Genomic DNA, 16352 nt, shown 5'->3' on the forward strand with positions numbered 1-16352 from the left:
TGAGTACAGGGAGCAGATACCAAAATACACTAAAAAAGCGATAATCATTTAAAAATATGAATATTGGTTTTGGCATCTTCTCTGCCAATATCTTATTCCAAACTATCATCCTGTTTTACCTCCATTAATGCTTTACCTTCTAAACTGCTATTTCTGTTTCTACTATTCTCCTTTGTCATTTATCTCCATCACAGCTGCTAAAATAATCCCACTAAAATATAAGTCAGATGATGTTATTTCTAGGCACAAAAATTGCCAATAGCTTCTTATGTCACTCAAAATAAAAGGGAAAAAATCCATAAATTAACTCTAAGGCCCATAGAAGATCTGGCTTGTATTTATTTCTCTTTTTCTCATCTCCTATTGTGCCTTCTCACTACGAGGCCTCCTTGATGTTAGGCAAACACCCTGAGCATGCTCCTGCCTTGAGAATAAGCAACTAAATAGGCGGCAGGGAAGCCAGGCCCTTCTTTGGCAGGTGGCAGAGTGAAGCAATGCAGCAAGTAGAAGGGGCAGCTGCAATTTCTAGATCATGAAGCAGAGGTTCCATGAATGTGCATTGTCCACCATTGCAGAGCTGGCTCCCAAAGGTAGATAGTTTCTGCACTTGGTTCCTCCCTTCTAGTCACTGCTGTTCAGCTTCCTGTAGCAGATGTGAGCTGTTCTGCTTGCAGCAATGAGCAAAGAGAGGGCCCCTGGTACCATATTTCTCAATACATGTAATTTTACAGAGTGGCTTTATTTTGGGGACTCCATTCCTTTCCACTGAGCAATTGTCGAGCTGTGCCAGTTCTCCCTTATCTCTTTAACTCCACAATTTAGGGAAAAAGATTTGTTGCCTATGACACTCTTTTCTATGGAAACAACCCTGACTTCCTCTCACAAAATTTTCCTTCATTTTCTCAGATGCCTTTATTCAACAATGAATACTTCGGTGTGTTAATCCAAACTGTCATTGCTCTTTCCCAGAGCGTGGCCTGTTCCGTGTACTTCGCCTTTGTCAAACGGTACTACTTACAACATTCTCCAAGGCGACTCTTTATTTCTGTCTACACAAAGAGCCACTGGCAGCTATTTTCACTGAGAGAAGAAATAAGATATATGATGGGGCACCTAAATTCAACAGCATAATTGCATCCTTTTTGAGGTTTAAATATCTACTTTGAGTTTGTTTAAAGAGAGTATGGAGATAAAAAGGAAGGAGGAAGATTCTTTGGATATCTGGAGTGAAGATGAATACCATGGAAGATGAAGAAAAGTAGTCTGAGGAAGAAGTTTGCCTTACTCACTTAAGACATTTTTTTAATACTTTAAATACCAGTAAGTAGAATGTCGGGTGAGAGGTAGAAGTCTTGTATAATGTGGTAATATTCCATTTTCATAGGAAAAATCTTATTCAGTACTTTGAAGCCTGTTTTATTTCACCTGGATAACTTTCAGAGCCCTCCCCCTCCCCCTTTTTAAATACTCAGTCTGACTAGGAAGAGCTATTGATTGTAAAGTGTAAAATGATTCTGATTAACTTTGCAGTGCTGCAGCCAAAGCTTATTTAAGAAACGTTTAACCTTAGAAACCCATAATTCAAGTCTCTATCTGCACCAACCAATTTTTATTTTGTCTTTGGCTAGTCAATAATCTCTTCAATTTCTTTAACTTCCAATTGTAAGCTTGTGATGTGTTCAGTTACTGTCACTGACAAGCATTACCTAAATAATGACACAAATAAGCAAAGTGATATAGAAGGTGGCTTGTTGGTTTTGGCACAACAGACAGAAGAACTGGTTAGTACAGAGTTGCTAGCAGAGTGATTGTAGGCAACATTGAGAATAATTTGTTATGTTCTATTATTACAGTAATTTTCACAAGTTAATTCTATAATTTCCATACATTTTGTTTCTAGGCTTCAGTCTAGATAGCATTTACTGACTGTCCTGAGCTCACTAAGCCTTTTTTTTTTTTTTTGACAGTGATCAGTTTGCTTTTATAACCACGTATTGAGTTCCTAATTGTTGTTACAGTGTTTTTTATTTCTTCAACATCCACATAAATCTTTTCCATATGTTAAAGTTCTCTTCTGAAGTGGTCCACATTATTTTCTATTTTCTGAAACATACATTAGTTATTGTGAAATATATATCAGTAACTAAGTCTCCTTTGAGTTTGTTTGAATTGTCTCTATTTTCTTTTGGTCTTGTTGTTTGGTGTGCCTTGTTATTTTGATTAAATGTTAGACACTGTGTTGAAAAAACTGTAGAGGCTTTGCACTAAGTTATCTTCCTCTAGAGTGGACTCATCCTATCCTCTGGAATGCAGCAGAAAGTTGGATCAACTCAACCTAGTTGCAGACTGTGCTCACTCAGTTTAGTGTCCAGTCTTTATGTAAGCTTTGATCTACTTTTGGTCTTCTTACACTCATCCATCTTCAGTGGTTTTAATCCATAGCCTGGAGTTTCCTAAGATCTATTTAACTTTGTAGGTCATGAACTCTAACTTTTGCTTCCTAGCATAAAGGGATGACCAAAATTCTCATATGCCTTTCAGCTATTTTCATTTTATACTTCTTGGTATTTTGCTTTTCTCAGGTTAATCAGCAAATGACTCCAGAATAAAATGAGTTTCAAGTATTGGGTGTAATTCTTTTTGACCTCACTTCTCCCTTGGATCTTGTTTCCTCAATACTTGGCTGCCTTAGCAGCCTTGAACTTCAAGTTTTGTGTTCATTAAGCTGATGATATTGCCTGAAAACACTCTCCATCTGTTATTGACAACACCTTGTCTTCCTATCCAGCCCATCTCCTCATGCTAAGGCTCTGCAAATGTCCTAGGATATATCAGAAAGCAAAAAATTGAGTTAACTTAAATTATTTTTCCTTCTCTCTATAATCTGGACCCTTCAATTCTTTCTGTCAATAATGCTCTGATGCCTACAAACAGATGTTTTGTATTTTATGGGACTTCCAAATTTTTTTCTCTAGAAACACTGGTATGCTAGAAGTTACAGCATCTACAAACAATAGAAATTTCTTGGCCAACCTTTTAACATATGATTTGTTGTCAAAGATTGCTTGATAATATTTATTTCCATTTTGGTATTTTAGATATGATTCTTTTTAAAATTCATTCACTTATGTTGTGTGAGAAAAGGAAACCATCTTAAGAAATAAATACTTCCAAATATGTCATAACTCCAGAATTTTAGAATTTGAGTTTCTCTGGATGAAACTCTCCAAATTTGATTTCAGGCCAAAGAAAGATATTTTGGAAGAAAAAAAAATAAAATAAACTAGGTCAATTCATTATTATTATTATTATTATTATTATTTTGGTAACTGTGTTCCATCATCATTTATAAATATGAGTGTGTAGGTATAAAGGTGAGGTAACAAACAGAATTGTTTTTCAAGTAGAGATAACACTGAAACAGCTACTATTCTCTAAACAGAAGAAATAATAAAGTTTGATTTTAATTTTTATTTTCATATAATTTTCTGTCGTTTACCACTTGCTTATTCTGTCATTAAATTCCAGTTTTTAGAGTTTAACAGTACATTCTCTGTAGTACATGTATTATATAGCTTTTCTGTAGCTACTCATTAACATTCATAATAGTTATAATTAAGAAAGTGTTAAAAGCCTTTTTCAATAGGAAGTGGACCAAATTGAAAAATATGTGGGAATAAGAAGGGAGATATTGACAATTGGTTGAAATCAGTCACTTATTAAGGAGAGTAAAATTGTTTTTCTAAAATATAAAGTGATCAAAAGAAACCACAATGTTTGGAAGATATGAAATTAATAATGCCAAAGAAATTATGGGTTCTCCAAAGTTAAAAATATTTGAGAAAACAAGTATTGTGATAAAAGCATTATAAAAGCCATCTCATTTGGGTTAATTCATTTCTTAGCTATTGACATGATTATTTCAAAGGATTCTGAAAATCATACAGGATAATACAATATAGAAGAAAGTAATTTATTTTAAGGGGAATGGTTTTGTGTAATAATTTTCAGTTCACTGAAAGCCTTTTATTATTTTGATATATTTAAACATGATAAGCAAAACTGTTTTAAAACTTGTGTGTGATAGTTCTGATTAGCATCCCTTATAGGTCTATAGATGTGTTTCTATAGTTGCTCTGTTTCTCTCAATTTTTAAACTCACTATCTTGTCTTCTCATATATGGTTAGTTTCGATTGAGTGCTAGACATTGTATTTAAAAAATTGAAGAGATAAATTGAGGCCTGGATTATGGTATCTTCCTTCTGAGAATTACATTTGTGTCTGCAAGGTGGCTAGGGGATTCTAGCCATCTCAGGTCACATTCATACAATCAAGAATTGAAATAATCCCCAAATAGGTCTAGACCTTGCCAAGGTTGATTTATTTCTGTTTTACTCTTGCCTGTAGGGAGTATGAGGTTTCAGAATACTAATTTGAAAGCAGGGAAGGTTTTCCAGGGATTTATTTCCCCCATTGCTAAACCCCCAGTTTTAATTTGTATTTCCGTATACTTGTGAGAGTTTGGTCATCCAGCTCAATAGCTTAGCTGTTCAGTATTTTTTTTTTTCTTCTGAAACTGGAAGAGACTCTTAGGAGAAAAGCAATCTCAAGTGCTTATTTCAACTTACAATATTTATTTATTTTCTTGGATCTTGACACTATAATTTTTCAGTGAGATGTTAATTCTCCATTGCATTCAGATCTTTTTTTATACATATTTTATCTAGATTTCCAAGCTGTTTTCAAGGGGAAATTTGACATGAAATGCCTAGGTTATCATTACTGTAATAGAACACCCTGAAAATAGTTAAATATGACCAGAAGTTATTTTTTCCTGCAACCCCAAAATGTGGAACCATATTTTGCCCAAATTATTCACTTAAGAGAACTATCTGAATCATATTTTATTCATTTTATTACATTAGGTTTTAAAACTTAGTTGTAATGTATGTTTAACCTAATATGTTAAAATAATACAGAAAAATATTTATAAAAAGCTAATAATTTCTCTCCTCCTCACTTCTTCACAACCTTGACCAATTTCTGTCCCTGGAAATAGCCAATCTTCAGCATGTATATATCTACACTTATCTTTAAGTATATGTACAAGCTTTATATACACACATTTATTTTTAAGAAATAAAATTTATTTCATATTCAGTGTGTTAATTTATTTTAATAAATTTCTATATAAGTTATCAAGACACTTAAAAATATCTATAGAACTGTATCAATTTTTGGTAGACAGAGTAATTCTCTAAAATAAGAAAACTTGAGATTGTTTTTCTTTTTCGCAGCAAGATGTGTTTTAGTGCTCATGTGTATTTTATTATCTTCTTTCATTAGTTTCAGAGGGCAAAGTCATTATAAGACTTTGACTTGAGTGACTTCTAAGTTCTCTGAGTATCACATTCTAAAAGCAGAAGCTACTGGGAATGAGTAGCATCCAGTACTCTTTAAGGGCTGCTTTATGTTAGGCAAAATATGTTTGCAAGTTTAGGGGCTTTATGGACTATAGAAGAAATTTTACAGACAGACACATATTCAATACTTATATGTATTAAATAAATAAAATAATTAACATAAATATATTAATAATTAGATTTCTAATTAATTTATTATTAATTAGAATACTGTACCAATTTAATTATATATGTATATATTCACACAAACCCATAGTATATGAAGCCAAACATTATATTCATATGAGATTTGATATGAAAACTCTGTTTTTTGACTCAGAGCTCTTGACTGTCCCCCCAATCCATTGTACTTGAATTTCATCAGTTTCATTGAATTTACATGTTCTTTTTGATCTTTGAATTTTCTCAGAACTCTGTATTTTGTTACCTGTTTTGTTTGTACTTTGGTGCCCAGTTTTACTCCACAATGTGTTAGAACAAGGCTGACAAAAACTACTTTCCTATTCAAATTCCCATTTTTTTTCTTCAGTTGGGAAAAAAAGTCACTTGAGTCTCACAAATTGCCTTAATATCTCAAGAGTTTTTTGAATTTATATCAATTTTTGGCTGATAGGTTAAGAGGATGCATGATTATCCTGTAGAAGTTCTCTTATTAGAAATGATTGTCCTAAGTATTTGACCAGTTAAACAGAAATTTCATTTAAAGTGGGTTGGGGTGCCTAGGTGGCTCGGTCGGTTAAGCATCTGACTCTTGATTTCTGCTCAGGGTTGTAAGTGCGGAGTCTACCTAAGATTCTCTCTCTTTCACTTTCCTTTTTTTTTTTTTTCTTTAATATTTTATTTATTTGACACAGAGAGAGAGAGATCACAAGTAGGCAGAGAGAAGCGGGGAAGCAGGCTCCCCACTGAGCAGAGAGCCCAACGCGGGACTCTATTTCAGGACCCTGAGATCATGACCTGAGCTGAAGGCAGAGGCTTAATCCACTGAGCCACCCAGGCACCCCTTTCCCTTTCCTTCTATCCCACCCCCCCTTTCCCTCTCTAAAAAGAAAACAGGTAATCATACAATATGATTCATACATCTATATATATGTATATATACACAAATATCTTACACATTTTATTTTATGGTGAATTATATATATGTAGTGTTTTGGCCAATCAATCAATACACTTCAAGTTCTTATTTAGTATTAATCAAACTTCTTTTATTATAATACAAGGAATTTGGCATCATCAGTTAGGATGTTCTGTTATATTTATTATATAAATATTCCAATAATCCATTACATACATTTTTCACATTTGGCTTATTTAAAAATTCATGGGAATTTAAAGATACTTGCAGTGCAATTTAAAAGAGGAAAGCTTACAATTCTTTTCCTCACACTTAATGTGACAGCATTTTTTTTTAGTAACTCATTTTTACTGGGTTTTTACTAAGAATTCAACTTAGTTTTAAGGGAAATGACAATTCTTCTTTTATTGTCTTCATATTTCATCTTAAAACTTGCTTAAATAGTTTTGGGGGAAAACACAACTGGTCCTTATTAAGCATGCAGGTCAGTAGGTGCTAGCAGACATGGGTAAATATGCCAAAGGTTGTTTGTCCACTGGTATCCAGTATACCGGGGACCACATGCTATCCAGGGAGTGGAATACCCTTGCAAATGAATGGAGAGCTGGTTAAAATGTGTTTCATTTGCTATAGTGGATATATTTGCCCATCCATTAGATCTCCAAAATAGGACTAGGGAAGATATCTGGTGGTAGAAAAATGCCTTCTCCTATTGGGCCTATGCTATGGAATACTATTTTAAAGATTTTATTTATTTATTTGTCAGAGAGAGAGAGAGAGAGCAAGAGCGCATGCACAAGTAGGCAGAGAGGCAGGCAGAGAGAGACCAGAAAGCAGGCTCCCCGCTGAGCAGAGAGCCTGATGTGGGGCTTGATCCCAGGACCCTGAGATCATGACCTAAGCCAAAGGCAGAGGCTTAACCCACTGAGCCACCCAGGCGCCCCTGGAATGCTATTTTAATCAAAGACTGCTACAAAATAGTTTCCAGATTTTTACCTAAATAATTTTTGTAAGTCTTTTTATTTAGTTTACTTCTCTAGAAATTGCTGAAAATGTTGGTGCTATTTCTGGAAATTGCTATGCACTTTCTATTTTCCATTTCAAAATTGTATCTGCATTGTAGGTGATTCTCTGGCTACCCAAGAAATTTAATATTTTATTGTAGAATTATACTATGCTAAAATATTATAGTATACTAAAATACTATATTATTTTTTCTTACTAGAAATTTTACAATTCAAGGGCTATATCCAAAAAAATGATCTTTTGGACCAAATTGGCCAGCCAAATTTAGCAATAAATTGATAACTATTTTCCCCCAATCTTTTATCTATAAATTATAATCTTTGAATCAACCAATTGTTTTGGCCTCCCCTTACACATCACCTAAGCAGGTTTATTTCACAGTCCAGTTACCATTGTGTCTGACTCACATAAACACACTTGGAGCTCATTTGCAAATTCTCACACTAAATACCAAATTAAAGTATGCTTTTGATTAACAAGCTTTATCAACCTATAAATCTCCTACATGACTATAGTAAGAGCTAGAGTTCCTTAAAACCATTGTCACATAATCATTAACTTGCCCACTTTCTCTCAGCCCATTTCATATCTGTAGGCAAAAATATAAATCCATTAAAATACAATTCTACAAACTTCCCTTGTTTCTTTGGGTTCCAGAGTGGGGTGTGATTGAAATAAGCCCTGGGTGATCTGTTGTTAATATCTTTTTAAGAAAGCCAGGAAAATCACAGTGACTTAAAAATGAAACTCATGAATTCATTTTAAAGTTCACATAAATCTGAAACTTGAAGTTGAACTTGAAGGTCACATGAAACATAAGAACTGGAAGCCCTAGGATTCTTAGCATGTTGGTTATTCTAGTTCTGTCAGTTCTGAGTGACCAGGCCAACTTCCTTTGGAACACTGAATTATGAAAGTACATCTAGTTCTGTATAACTTCTGTGTACATTAGTAAAGATCTTAAAATTCTTCAAGAAACAATTAGTGGACATTTTGTGGATTTTCATCTCTGTAATGTGACTTTCTTTTTTGTACTGATTCTCTTACTGATTGAGGGTTTGAGAGAACATGTTCATTGAACAGATTTCTTCACTCTTATAGGACATTGACCTCTTCCGCTGTGGTTGAAGTGCCCTTCTTGGCACTCCACTCCTCTACCGGGCTCTGTTGACTCTTGCTGGGTACCCGCTTTGGATACCACACTCTCTGTTGAACATTCACCCACTGTGCATCTGCTAGGGAATGTCTCTGCTCGACTGAATGTGCCCTCAGGTACCTTTCCCTTAGGAGCTTCCAACTAATTAGTCCAAGTCTTGTGACAAAAAAGCTACATGGTCATCCATGGCAAAGTGGAATAAAATATTTCTCCTGTGCTAGTAGTACAGTGTTGAAAATAACACAAAGGATGATTCTTTTGCCAGATATAGAGTAGACTTTTAAAATAAATTGTTATTTCAGTTTTTAACCGCCCCTACCATGCCTCTTGTTGAGTCAGGAGGAGATATGAATATCAGACATCACTCAGAGGGTGAAGGCTTTGTTAGTGGGTCAGTTCATAGTCCTCTGCTCCATTACTGCTCAGAGTGACTTTTCTCCCCAAGAGGCTCTTAATTTTGCTGCTACAAATAGATTGTTGTGGCATCTGTTTGATTTCTCCATTCCATAAGCTGAGGTTTTGGGGTTTTTTCATTTTATGTATGTCTGTATGTATTTTTCTAGCTTTATTGAAATATAATTGGCATACAATATTATATAAATTGGGTGTGTGCCAGGGACAAGGAGGTGGAGGAGATGTTGGTCAAAGGGTACATATGTACAACTATACAATGAATAAGCTCTAGGGATTGAATATATAGCATGGTGACTATAGTTAACAATATACTGTACTACACGCTTGAAAGTTGCTAGGACAGCAGATCTTAAATATTCCCACCACACACAAAAAATGGTAATTTTGTGAGTTGATATATTAACTAATCTTATTTATTTATGTTTTTTGTTATTATTTGGGTGTTTCAATTATCCATTCCATTTTCATTTGGCATGAGTCTTGTTTTCTCAAGAAATAGTGTTGGCTTTTCTGCAAAGAGATTTCAGTTATATAAACATCCCCAGGTTGCCAGATGTATCATGATGTATTTGAACCTAGCAGTGAACTGATCTTGGATTCTTTCATGGGAAGCTCCTCAGATTCCTCTCCAGTGTGCTTTTGGAAGGTTTGGCCAACTGTTTGCTAGACATGGCAAACTCTATGTGAATACTATTAAGACTCAAATCTGGACACTTTCTGCTTTACTATCCTTACAATAGGCCTATAGGTAGGGCATTATAAGCTGATTTCTACAGGTGACCAAGCTTGTCCCTAAAGAGTTTTAGGAACTTGCTTAGGGCCTCTTACATCCAGTGAGCAACATTGAAGATTCTGAAGGCAGGCTTTTATCTACTGCACCTCATGACACTTTTAAAACTGGGATACAGCATACAAATCATAGCACTTCATAGGAGAATTATCTTAGTAGCAGGTGGGTGAAATGACTCTAGTTTCTTCATTTACTTTCTCATTCATCAGGAAGTTATTGGCATTCATGTTTTTCATTTGAAGAACCACCAGGACACTAGACTCTTCTTCTTCTAGCTTCTCATGGAGAAATTTTGTTTTGTTCTTTCATTGTTGGTGATGGTGTTTTACTATTAAGAAAATAACTACTCCCTGCTAGGCTGGGTGTCTGCTTTTCCCTTTCCCTCTGCCCCTTCAGCCCTACTCATTCTCTCCCTATCTCTCTGGCTCTCTCTTTCTCTCTCTCTCTCAAGTAAATAAATAAAATATCAAAACAAAGAAAAGAAAATAACTATTTGACATTACTTTTCACTTTGTTTGTAATCCCTATGGCTTCCCATTTTAAAGTGACATCTAGTGGGGTGCCTGGGTGGCCCTGTTGGTTAAAGGTCTCACTCTTGATTTCAGTTCAGGTCCTAATCTCAGTGTTGTGAGATGAAGCCCCGCCTTGGACTCAGTGCTCAGCAGGGAGTTGGCTTAAGATTCTCTCCCTCTCCCTCTGCTCCACCCGCTTCACGCTCTCTCTAAGAGGAATGAATGAATGAATGAATGAATGATATTTAGCATTGCTCAGTCACCACAAGAGAGAAGTATTTCTTAGAATTATACAACAGAGGGGAGACTAAGAAACACAGTCCACTTCCCCATTTAGTGCTTCAGTCCCAACAGCCTAGAGTCTGCCATGCTTTATAAGATCCACATCAGACCACTAACTATGCTTTAGAACCCCACCATCTTCAGGGCAGTCTTGACATGCTAACATTCCAATGCTGGCTTTAAAGCCTCTGGTCTTACCTTTGCCTCCTAAGAGGATATGAAAATCCTCATGTTTCTTCCACATGGAGACCTTTCAGAAACCTTCGTGACCCACTCTTATAGCAATGATAATAACCACTTACAAGTCTTTTTCATTTTTAAATTTATGGAACACTCTAACAGAAGTCTTGTTTGAAATTACCTCTGAGGTAAAGACAATAAGTGTTTACAGATGAGGAAAATGAGGTTCAGGGAAGGAAGCCAAATAAGATTATTTTAGAACTCTTCTCCAAGCTTCTGTCCTTCTGTAGGTGACCTGTTTCCTTTTCCCATCAATCTTGCACCATGCCCTCTTAGCACTGCAAACACTGTCCTGGCTCATGGTGACGTTCATGTTCTCAGGACTAAAGCGAGGGACCACAGCTATTTCTGAGCAGTGCGAATGGGTCGTGTTCACCTAGAGAAACAGTGCTGATAAACTGTTGAGTGCTTAGGTAATATCATTGCAGAAATAATATGACATAGGTGGGAAAAAAGCAGCAGAAGACCAGGGTAGGGGGGTGGGTACACTGAGGTGACTTCCTGAGAATGGGATGGTTACATGATTAAAAAATATATATACATATACATATATATATATACATATACATATATATATACATATACATATACATGTACATATACATGCACACACACCATTCCAACTTTTCCTCTTGGATTTTTTATAACCCGTTTTACCAAGTGGTCCTGTCAATATATTTCTGTTTCCTAAGTTTCCAACACCAATCAGAAGACAACTGCAGAACCCTCTTCTATACATCCCCATCTCTACAGCCCCTGTCTTGATCGAGTCCTGTGTGATGTTTCTTCTGGCTATTTGTAATATCCTCCTCACTGTGCTCTGTCACTGCAGTCTTGCAAATCCATAATCCTCTCCAAACATGAAGCTGACCAAGTCAGTTTTCAATCATCACCCATTCTATGGAGAATCACATGCAGTCCCTCAAGCTTGCAATTTGACTTTTATAATTTTCCCAAGCTCCCACAAGACCTGCACTCATGCATTCTTGATCCTACAGAACTAATAACTGTATTTGCTTTTCTCTAAATACAGGTTGCATTTTTCCTGCCTTTGTGCTCCAAGCACACTTTTTTTCCTCTCTTTCTGGAATTCTAGTTGTTTCTTACCTCCATACTAGACTTACAACCTTTCAAAGGCCTTCTGAAATCTAACCTCTTCCAAAAGTCTTCTTGTGTCCCCCACCTCCCGCTTTGTTTTATTTTTTTAAAATTTTTCCTGAACTCCATGACATATTCATCCCAGTCAGCCACTATTGAGTATTTAAGTGGTTGACTCTCCCAATTCACTGTAATTCCTGGAGAAGAATATCCACAGCCTATCACAGGCACTTAAAAGATTTCATGGACTGAATGGAATCCCAACTGGTGTTAGTATAGTTGTGTATTTATTTATTTGTCATGTGTTTCTTCAGTATATGTTTGTTGAGTGGCTGCTTTCTGACAGCTAAGAATTTCAAGGCCAGCAGGGAAGATCTGCACAAACGTATCTAAGTATAATTCACCATAGGGGAAAGCCATAACTGGGATTGGGATAACTATGGTGGAGCTATGGTCACTTAGTTTCATATTGTGCTTCTTCAGTGCTCTTTTCATATTTCATGACTCTATTATTCTTCATCATTTAAGCTTTGGTCTCTTATAGTCTGTACCTGGATAGTGATTGAAAAACCATGTAAAACGTACTGTGACCCAGTACTTTTTCTTAGTACTCTCCCCAGTACTCTGAGCTTAGTTTCCCTTTCCTTTGTGGTCATTTAGCGGCTATGGATCCTTCATCACTTTCCACCTCTCCTTTTCTTGCTTCAGAGTTGGCGACAGTCTCTCATTTTCCTTCTTCTTAAAGATCAGCACACAGGCATTAGAGTTTTAGAGTTTTTTCCGTTAATAAGTACAACTAAAGAGAGAAAGTGTTAACCCAAAAGGAAAATTAAGAAATATTCTGTGGGGACAGACACTTCTAAGTCACCAAATCCTACTTTTGGATTTTTCTGGAGTAGTGTTTGGTTGCACTTTTAGACTACAGCCCTCCTGGTTTTAGCTCTTTTATTCTATTATGATACAATATACATAACTCAAAATTGATGATCTTAACTATTTTTGAGTGTACAGTTTTTGTCGCATTAAAGATATTCACACTCTTGTGCAACTGTTACCACCATCCATCTCCAGAGCTTTTTCATTGACCCTAAATAAATCTCCATACCCATTAAACACTAGCTTACCATTTCTCCTTTCTCTGCCCTCAGTTCCTGCAATCCACCCTTCCACTTTCTGTCTCTGTGAATTGGACTCCCCTCAGTACCTCAAAGTATGTGTCCTTTTGTGATTGACCTATTGTACTTAGGAGACTGTCTTCAGGTTTCATCCACATTGGAGTATGTCTCAGAATTTACCTCCCTTTGAAGCATAATAATATTCCACTGGATGTACATACCACAGTTCGTTTATTCATCTGTTGATGGATACTTGGGCTGCATTCACCTTTCGCCTATTATAAATGATACAGCCGTGAACATGGGTGTACAAATACCTGTTCAAGTCCTTTCACTTCTTTTGGGTTCGTACCCAGAAGTGGAATTGCTGAATTGCATGGTAATTTTATGTGTAATTTTTTTAAGGAGTTGCAATACCCTTTTCCAAGTGGCTATATCATTTTACATTCCTAACAGCAACACACAAGTAATGCACAATGTTCCAATTTTTCCAATCCTTGCAGTGCTTGTTAGTTTGTTTCTTTTTTCATCATTTCTTTTCTTTTCTTTTTAAATTTTGTAATGCTAGCCATCCTAATGAATGTGAAAGGGTGCATCTCATTGTGGTCTCCTGGATGTTTCTGAAGGTGATAATCACCAAATCTTACCCTTTCTTCAGACCTGCACGTCTTCTTCTACTTTGCTTTGTGAAAACTTATTTTCCCAGGATGTCATTCTGAGCAATAATGGAGGGCAAAATAGTAGGTATTCCTTGTAAGAAGGAATTAGTTTAGATTTATGAGACCTCTGAACAGATGCTGTCTCTCAGTGTTCAGTTCCTTCCCCTTGACATGGTCTTTGTAGAAAATTATCTCAGACCTCTTTCTGTCTCTGACCATATTTGGTGATAGTTCAGACTTGGATCTACCCAGTTGCAAGAATCCATTTATTTTCATGCAGCTGTTTATTAATTCATACCTTCATGCATTTATTCAATTCTTATCACCCCTGTATTTAAAATGTTTAGTGTCTTTTCTTTATTGCTTATAGTAATTAAGGAGTTGTACCAGTGAAATATTTGGACCATTTCCCATTTGTTCAGTGTCCAAGCTGATTCTCTGAACATCTTTTGTGGGAGGGCCAAGTTTTGTGGGGGTACATCGAATTGTCTATTAGAAATGGATGTTCACTTCATATCTGGCTCAAGTCAGCATTTCAAAGTAAGACCCAATACTTTTAGAAATCTATTTACACAGCCTGAAGTAGGTACTTGTATTCCACTTAGAAGTGAAACTATTTCTTTCTTTCTAATATTATAAATAACATATTGTGAGTTAAGGATGCTTAATAAATGCTAAATAATAAAAAAAGGAGACTGACTGGCAAGGCCGTTTTCCTGGATCTTATAATAATTTTCTTAAATTTCTTTATATCATTACTGTAATGATTTCCTTTCCTTTTCTATCTGTCCTTTTCTTTCTTTCTTTTCTGAGCAAGGGAAAACAAGATTGACAGTGAGAATTACCACATGCAATGTTTTCTTGTTGCTGTTAGATTTCAGGCTTATAACTAAATAAAAGATGGCATAATTTTGCATCAAATATGTCCCCAAATAAATCTAGGACTTTCCACTAAGCTTTGTTCTCAGGAAACCATCTTCATATCTCATTGTAGAAATATTTCCATGTGTAATTAATTTAAATATAACGTAAAAGAAACAGACTTAAAATGAAAAAGAAAAAAATGCCTTCTACCCAAACATATTTGACCACAAACCAAAGGCATATTTTGGGTTTGGTCCTTGTTTTGATGATCACAGGATTTATCTTTATTTGCATTTTACTTGGGCTATTTTCAATGCCTGGGGAGACATGATGCACACTGTAAAATAATGCAATAAAATAATTGGACATATTTCCCTTGTCTCTGGTGTATACATGGTCACATTGCAAGGGCTGGCAGTGCAGCAACCTCAGCTGTAAATTCTTATGCTAATAGTGCCAAGTCACCATGGCCGCTCTCTTTCTGAGAAGCAGACTGGGTGTTCCAATGGGAGAGATTGCCCTCAAGTCAGCTGAGAAGTCAGGGCAGCCCATAAAACAAATGTCTGTTGGGCTTAAAAGAAAAAGACCCATGGAACAAAACAAACCAACATCTAATCCTTTGCCAGTAGAAGTTTTATAGAAAGCACAAAATTAGTGACAGATTGAGGGACGTTCTTATGGTCTAGAATCAGGGAACAAACACAGCTACTACCGTTCTTCCCATTCTCAGCCAAAAGAACTTTGTTGCCCACAGTGCCTGTGTTTATTCTGACCTCTCACATGAGGAGAGGTCAAAAAAAAAAAAAAAAGAAAAAGAAAGAAAAGAAAAGAAACAACAACAACAACTGGTCATTTCAACTCAGGAAACTTGGCTAAGTGAAGTGAACTAGCTTTGGAATCAGAGTTATAGTCAGAAGCAGGTTTGATACGATTTGAGAATTGGAGTTGGGAATTCTGGATCTCAAATCAGGACAGATGATTTCAAAGACAGGATTGTACTTGAAAATGTACATTAGAATCTGAAGTAGGGCCTCATTCGTTTTTAGGGAGAGGCAGGAGACTTCCAATTTCTTGAGTTCTCTATACAAATTATGAATTGACCCTGAAATCAAGTAGGGATGTTCTCTACTATATCTGCCTGATGGCAAACAAAGTTGACCTGATTTTGCTCTCTCTGAGAAGTGGCTATAAGAGCTTTCATCAAGAGCTCAAAGGACAACATTGGTTTTGAGAAAGTACACTAAATTTAGAGTCACAAGACCAAAGTCTGACCTAGCTCCTTTCCTTGTCATTTTGGATCTGAGTTTGGTTATTTTGGAAATGTCACTCTATCTCCTCCGGTTGTCTTTTACCTAGAAGATGGGAACACTGGTTGTTAACCCTACCTGAAGACAGTGAGGTGTTCTATAAAATCATGCCAAGGATCATGTTTATTTTAAAGCTGAATTCATTTCTCAGTAATAATCCTTAAAAAGCTTTTTTTTTTCTGTTAAGTTGAAAGTATGTTTTGAGGGACTCATTGCTACATGTGAAGCCCCTGGAAAGGGAAAGTACCTAGAGGGTATGATATGGGAGTTTTTTATGAGCCAGTCCTGAAAGTTGCATAGATCCCTCCCACTCAGTTCCTGTTGGCTAGAGTTCAGGCTCCCAGGCTTAGCTCTCTGCAAGGATGGCTGGGTAATGTAGCTGATTCT

Source organism: Mustela nivalis (assembly GCF_964662115.1).
Source record: "Mustela nivalis genome assembly, chromosome: 13".
Taxonomy (NCBI): domain Eukaryota; kingdom Metazoa; phylum Chordata; class Mammalia; order Carnivora; family Mustelidae; genus Mustela; species Mustela nivalis.